Source organism: Centruroides sculpturatus, unplaced genomic scaffold (genome assembly GCF_000671375.1).
Source record: "Centruroides sculpturatus isolate CEXI.00-Female unplaced genomic scaffold, Cexi_2.0 scaffold1386, whole genome shotgun sequence".
In the NCBI taxonomy this organism is placed as follows: domain Eukaryota; kingdom Metazoa; phylum Arthropoda; class Arachnida; order Scorpiones; family Buthidae; genus Centruroides; species Centruroides sculpturatus.
In genome coordinates this window covers 197034-204486 of record NW_019385686.1, presented here as the reverse complement: position 1 = coordinate 204486, position 7453 = coordinate 197034, and the positions used below count along the sequence as shown (strand labels likewise).

Genomic DNA, 7453 nt, shown 5'->3' with positions numbered 1-7453 from the left:
AACGCGCGTTTTAAAGAACCAAGAGTTCTATGTAGCCGTACACACTCAAACGCCAAGCGCGCGTTAAACGCGCGTTTATAGATTTTTGTTAAAACGCGCGTTTTGCGAGCGCTTTACGGGTGCTTTGAGATATATGTGCTGCCTTATAGCGACGATGGAGGAACACACACAATCAATTACTTTCTTGTCCATTTCCAAACTGAGCCAGTGCTAAACGCCGAACTAACGCTCGTCGAACGCCGAACTAACGCGCGTTAGCTCGGCGTTAAACGCGCGTTGAAAAACGCCTAGTGTGTACAGGGCTTTAGTCCCTACAGGACAGAGTTTTTAAAAAAAAACATCAATGTGTCAAATGTGTCCGTGACACACGCTTGCCTTCTGAATATCCCGCTAGCAATTTGTATCTTTTAGGAATTGAACATGCACAGATATAATATCACTCTACACGAAGCTATCTACTGTTTAATCATTACTATTTCATCACATCTATTCACTTACATATCAGACACTTCTCATTTACTGACTCGACAAAATGAAATACCGAATAAACTGCGTCCTATTAATCCAACCTTTGGATCATCGTAGCGGAAAGTGGAAACGTCAATTTAAAGATAGTAAAACATTAAATTGACGGTCGAAGGGGCTCTGGTATTTAATGAATTTTCAAACAACTACTTTAATTAAGTTTACTATTTAATTAATATATTAAAAAGTTTCCTAGCAATGAAGATTAGAGACCGTTTTCTTATTTAAGTAGAATAGTAATGATATAGAATATAAATATAAAATCCTACGTAACATAATAAAGTTTATTTATTTATTTATTTATTTAGACATACTAGGCAGAGCCCATGATGCGGGAACATAATAAAGTTTCAGAATTTTTAAATTATCTCAAAAAAGTTTTGTCTGATGTAAATTGAGTTAAGGAAAGATGAAACGTAGATATATAGCATTTTTTTTTTTTTTTACATCTTTCCGCCCTGTGGGTACAAAGAGGACTTCTTTAAGCAAGCCCATTATGGGTTCGGCTAGGAGGCCTGGTGGTGAGAGAGGGGTGCCAACATATCCGGTCGGACAATCCCCGAAAAGATTTTTCGTTACGTCCTAATTCGCTTCCAGATCTTCCAGAGCTATAGGCTGCCACCTTGACCGCTCGGCCATCAGGCCATCGTCGGCACTAGTATACTTGACGCCCTTATTTATATGGTAATCTAGAGTTATTGTTATTATTCTGTTTAGCATTGGTTAATTGTAACTGTAATTAAAAATAGGTATAATTTAAATAAACAAAACAGAAATAAAAGAATTACTTAGTGAAAATTAAAAGAAAATTCTCCGGTTGTATTTCAGATGCGTTTACTGTCATAGCGGTCAATCTTTACCTATGTGCACCGTCATGATGGCGGTCGTGACTGTTCGTGCTTCTGACGGACTCCTCCAGGAGTGGAGCCGCCGAGTGCCAAACATTACTAGTTATTGATTCACGGTAGTTCTTGAACACACGTATCAATAACTAGTATGAAGTGCCGCCATGACAGTATACGCATCTGAAATTTAACCAATTCTCCTTTCGCGTTCGTCAACGATGGGCGAAGTTACCGTCATTAGCGGCCTTAGCATTAAGTGCCTTTAAGCCTTGCAAAAATTGCTTAGTGCGTTTCGCCGGCCCCGAACTTCAGACGTTTCATAAGCGATATGTCTTGAAAACTTCGGACCCAGTTTATCACCATTCACCATCCGGCTGCCCCCATTATGGGCCTGGTCCAACCTGCCCTGTGGGTACTAATAGGCTTTCATATAGTCCTTTAATTGACTTTTTTTTTTTTAACTCTCCGACCTTTTACTGTCTTTTTTTTTATTTTTTTTAAAGAAAGAAAATTAATATTTTTCGCCCTTAAAAATCATATTTATATTTTCGACACCAGAGTACGCTGCGATCTGTACACATTCGGCATTTGGGAAATTTTGTGGTCTAATGTTGCTTCGTAACTGCTCCAATAGTAAACGAATGGATAAAATCTCTTACGTTTATTTATTCAAAAGGTAAGTATGGAAAGTTAACTTCTTATTATAATCATCGATCGGAAGTAGAAACCATTAACTAAACGACGATTTATTTACATGCATTTTATGTTTTGATGGTGAACTTAATTGATACACGGTATTTTTTTTTTTTTTTCTTTTATCGGTCTGATCTTTTATTGATCACTTATCAACATAAATATAACGTAAATGAATGCAGAAGAGCTTTATAAATTACAATAAGCTTATCAAAAATATATAAAATAAAGATTTATATGAAAATTTGGTAAATTTTTTTTAAAATAAAGCTCATTTATTTATATGTTTACATGCATACAAATCATCTAAAAAATAAAAACTTTTTGTATGTATGCAGGTACATAAACACATTTAAGAAATTACTTTTAGGTACAGTACATACATAAAGAACATGTATTGTAAATACACTTATAACATGTACAGTACATACCTAAGAACATTTATGTATGTGCATACATCATATGTACTGTACGTATGCGCATAAGAACATGTTCGTATATGTGTACTGGCACACGTAATAAATGTATGTACTGTACACTATATTCTCTTTATGTATGTACTGTGTCTAAAAGTAATTTGTTATTTATGTATTTAAAGGTCTTTTGATTGTTATCAATAAACATTGACATTATTTATATATTTTTAACTTTGATTCCTTGAAGGAGTGTGTTTTTTTTTTTTCCTTTCCTTCGTCATTGAATGTATTTTGCAATAAATTTTTAAAATGTTTAAAGATGAATTTCTATATGTAATTTGTTTGATGAATACTTTAAACGTTTGCTTTCTCATAATTTTTGTGCTAGAAATTGTTTTTTAAATTAAACCTTTTTTTTTTTCTATTGCAATAATGGTTATTTTAATTATTTATTTAATATTAGTAAAAATTAAGCGGTAAATGGGAATTCTGTTCGATCATTAATGCTTATAAATTGTGTTTAAACTGGAAAGAAATAATGTATCGATGTAATATTTACTTACGTTGTGATGCTTACTTATAATGGAAAGATCAATATGCGCTTAGTTTCGAAGAAAATGGTACGAGGATGGTAAATGTTTAGTTTATAATAAAATTTTTAACTATAATAACGTCAAATGTGCAAAATTCAAAGAATAAAAAGTTAGGAATAAAATTAATTTTTTATAATGTTTTTTTTTAGTTAAATTATGATGATAATTAAAGTATTTTATTATTTAAAGATATATTTGTGTATTTTTGTCTAAAATAAAATAAATTATTTTATACAGAAAGAAACAAACTGAATAAATTTAAGGATTAACAAAATTTTTTTTAGTAATTAAATGTTTCTATTTTTAATAAAAACTGTTGCATGTTGCAATTTTAGTTTTTAACAATTAAAACGTGGCATTTTTTATTTTTTTTTCTTTAAATTTATTAGTAGTTTTATAATAGATTAATACTTATTCAAATACATCAAATTGTGAATTTTTATGCTAATAAGCAAAAAATAAGTTATTGGGATATTTTTGCTTCTAAATTATAAACTCAAAGCTATACTTTCTTTATTTGGATTTTGCTAATTGAAGTGTCACTTTCTCAAATACTTTGGGATAATTAAGCCCTTCATCAGGAGAAAAAACTGATCTAGCTTGATTGTAAAGTCAATTATAACTATAGACTGACATCTAGATGTATGTGGACAGCTGTATCTGACTTTGCAGTCAAGCTAGTTCACTGTTGTTTCTCCTGTTGATGGGCTTGATTGCCTGAAAATACTTGAAAAAGTGCTACTTACATTAATGAGTCTCAATAAAGCAGAGTTTTGAGTTTGTGTAATTTATGAAATTGGAGATTTATTGATTATTTTATTTGCTGTTTTTGTATAATTAGTTTAAAAATTAATATAATAAAATATCAGTTTGATTTATCATTTAATCTGAAATTCTATTATGTAATTGTTCATAGGTTAAATTAAGATACTCTCTGATGATTTAATGCTTTTCGTGTTCTGTTGTGCCATTAGTTTTTGATTTTATTAGTAACATTGCAATTTTACAGCAATTATAGTAAATGGTGATGTTTTATCCAAGAACTGTGTAACACTTAACAACATATACATTAATCCAAAACACTAGTATTACCAAAGAATCTACCAGATTATTTATTATGCTTTAAGTAGTTATTAATACAGTGGAACCATGTTTTATCAAGCTCAAATGGGATCGGACCCAATTCAGGTGACTAAAAATCTGAACAGTCCAGAAAATTCATTAATGACATAAATAACACAGTTTATTAAAATTGGCTGGCAATGTTTACATTTGTAAAAAATATAAAAATGTCCTCTCAATCACCAATGACACACAATTCTCACCTACAGAGATGACCTTTTATTGGAAGTGACCTTTTATTGCAAAAATGTAAATTGGCTAAAACATCCTCTGGTGATAACACTGCAATTAAAAACAAATAGTTTGTTAAAATTGGCTGACAGTATTTACATTTGTTAAAAAAATAAATAACACAGTTTATATACATTTTATTTTACATTTCTAATTTCTTCTCCAATGTAACAACCATATTCTTTCTTTTAGATGTAATTTTCACAGTGTTTACTTTACTTCACAAAAGATTGAAGGTGATTAAAACTCAGCAAAACAATAGTACAATAGTAACTGTGGGTGTTGAGTGAATAATAACCTGCGAGGTCACAAATGATAAACTTAACGCATTGACTGCTGTGAGAAGCACAGCATTTTTATTCAACAGGAAAGTAGTAGACTAGTTTTTTTATAATAAAAATCTTAAAAGATTAGAAAAGATTCAACAGGATATTAAGTTAACACAAAGAACACTCCCATGGAATGCATAACAATGAACATCATATGTTGATTTTTAGAAAAATCATAGAAAACAAGTTTATTCTTGCAAACTACATCATTACACTCAGACAAGAATGTACTTTGGAGTTTTTTTATTTATTTTTGCATCTATAGGCTTCATATATCTATTTATATTTCTGAGATAGAGATTGTTTTATAATCCAGATAAATGAGTTCCATTGTATATATTATTAATTAGCTTTAATATAGCTTGATAAATAATCTGGGAGATCATTTGATAATAGATTACTTGTGTAAAATTTGTTACCTTATTCAAAAATCTTGAAAATGATTGCTAAATTAATGAAATGAAAATATTAATTGTTTTATAAATGTTTTTTGACTTTTTAGACCACTTCAGTAATCCAAATTAAAAATATAAATTGTTCTTCATCCTTGAGGAGCACATATGCTCATTTCCTCAATATATAATAATTGTAGTTTGTGCAAAATTATGGCTTTGCATAAAGAGAATTGCACAGTTTCATACAATTCTTAATTTGTGAGAAAACATTCTTAATTCCATTTTACATTAAAAAAAATTTTTTTAGGTTATCTATTCATCAATAAACTGCTAAAATTCAACCATTTAATAATTTAAAATTATATATTACCAAGTAAGCCAGAAATTTAAGATACTTTGAGTATATTAATCAGTTGTCAAGAGCAAGCAATAAAATGTACAAAATAAATGCTGTATTTTAAAATATCAAAATAATAGTTTTTATTATTTTCCAAGAAGTAAAAGCATTTAGAAGGTATCTGAAAAATGTTTTGCATCTCATTTAGATCCCTATCCTTTTGTTACCAATTCCTTATAGCATGCTAAACAAGACTGAACTTCTATTTTATCTATTATTCAGTCTGCATCGTGTTGATTCTATAAAATAAATGTGATTTCTCTATACTTTTCTTTCCCAACTTTTCATGTTACTATGTTAGCTAATATGTTGCTTATTAATTGGGGCCACTTTGTATTATTTTTATTGCTTTTATTATAAATTATTTTTATTTCTTTACACTTACAGTGCTAATAGATTCCTATCAGAGTCATCTCTATCTGCATTTTTAGCCGAAATCATCATAAAAATTGAGGATTTTTTTTTAGATTTCTACTTACCATTTCATATCCAGTACTATACTATATACAAACATCTCAAAACCCAATGTAATCCATAGTTGTTCGGCTTACACTACTTACAATATCTTATATGTAGACAATGTATTCCTAGCCTGGCAAGATATCCAAAAGGAATTCCTTTTATTCCACATCTTAAATAATATATTTGCAATCATAAAGCTTACTTTTGAAACTGAGTAATCCAGTAACCTGATTGCTTTCTTTGATATTCTAATTAAAAGAGTGAATGACTTGTTTCATTTTAGTATCAACCACAAGCTTGAATTACCTTTTATTTTTTTCATTCAAGTCATTCCTCTCTATAGGTACAAAAATTAGACCATTAGTTCACACATCCGTAGAGCTTATAGCTTAATGAACTCTGTTGTAACTCTTAATAATGAATTCACCATTATAAAGTTTGCTTTGTCTCAGTCAGATATTCTTGCAATAAGTTTGAATTTGTATGAAAATGTTTAATTCTCTCTTACCAATATCGACATTACATATTATGTCCAAGAAACTGTTCACCATGATATCCATAACATTTATTACAAATATCACTTTTTAAATTTTTAAAAAATTTAAAAATTGCCAAATTATTCTCCTCATTCAATTATTTTTTATCCATATCTCTAGCACTTTCATTATAATGTATTTTCTCCAATGATAGCAATTGCCTTCTTACATGTGAAAAATCTAGAATCTGTACAGTTACCCTAAGATATCCATCAGAAAATCAAATGAGAGCCACAATTAGAATGCTTGAAACCCACTTGAGAGAGCATATAATAAGACCTATAATAAGAGCATATAATAAGATCCATCAATTAAGACTTATAACTGAACTTGCTAAACTTGCAATTGAAGAACACTACATACCTATTTGGAATGATGTGCTATATTTATTGACCACTAAGGATGATGAGGGAAACCTTTTTGGAAGAAATTTTTATGTTTAAAATGCAGTTATTTCTTAAAGATTATCCTTTTCTGAACATTGGCTACATATATGTAATCACTCTGTACTGTACAGTACATACATACCTTGTAATATTGTGAAGAAGGTTGTAATGTTTCAATCAAAAATACTTGGGGTTTAATTAAAATGTGTTCATCAATACATTACTTTTTGTCTGTGTGAGTACTAACACCCAGTTTAACGTGTTAAGCATTATTTATTTAGAAATATGGTAATTGCAAATTGAGAGAAATACAGATTTTTATTCATTTGCACTAATTTTGTTTATAAAAAAACTATTCTCATCTTTATAAATATCAAAAAATTATTGTTAAATTAATGTACTATATTGAAAAAGTGTTATTGCCTTATTTGCTGCTATGTTTAATTGCAGTGTAAAAGGAAAAATTTTAACAGTTATGAAAGTGTGAGAGCTTTATCTTTTTGATTTTTTATATATATATATA

The 7453-nt window shown here is 29.3% G+C and overlaps 1 protein-coding gene across 2 annotated transcripts in view; it reads left to right on the top strand.

Moving 5' to 3' along the window:
* The window catches only part of LOC111641195 (ubiquitin carboxyl-terminal hydrolase 20-like), a 90057-nt gene that overhangs the window by 2263 nt on the left and 80341 nt on the right, over window positions 1–7453 (top strand). Inside the window, exon 1 of one of the 2 annotated variants that reach the window (XM_023387326.1) lies at window positions 1927–2046. The exons of the other annotated variant lie outside the window; for it this stretch is intronic. The gene's annotated coding sequence lies outside the window, so the exon portion shown is untranslated. Of the gene's footprint in view, window positions 1–1926; window positions 2047–7453 lie in introns of those variants that run through there. 2 annotated transcript variants of the gene reach the window in all.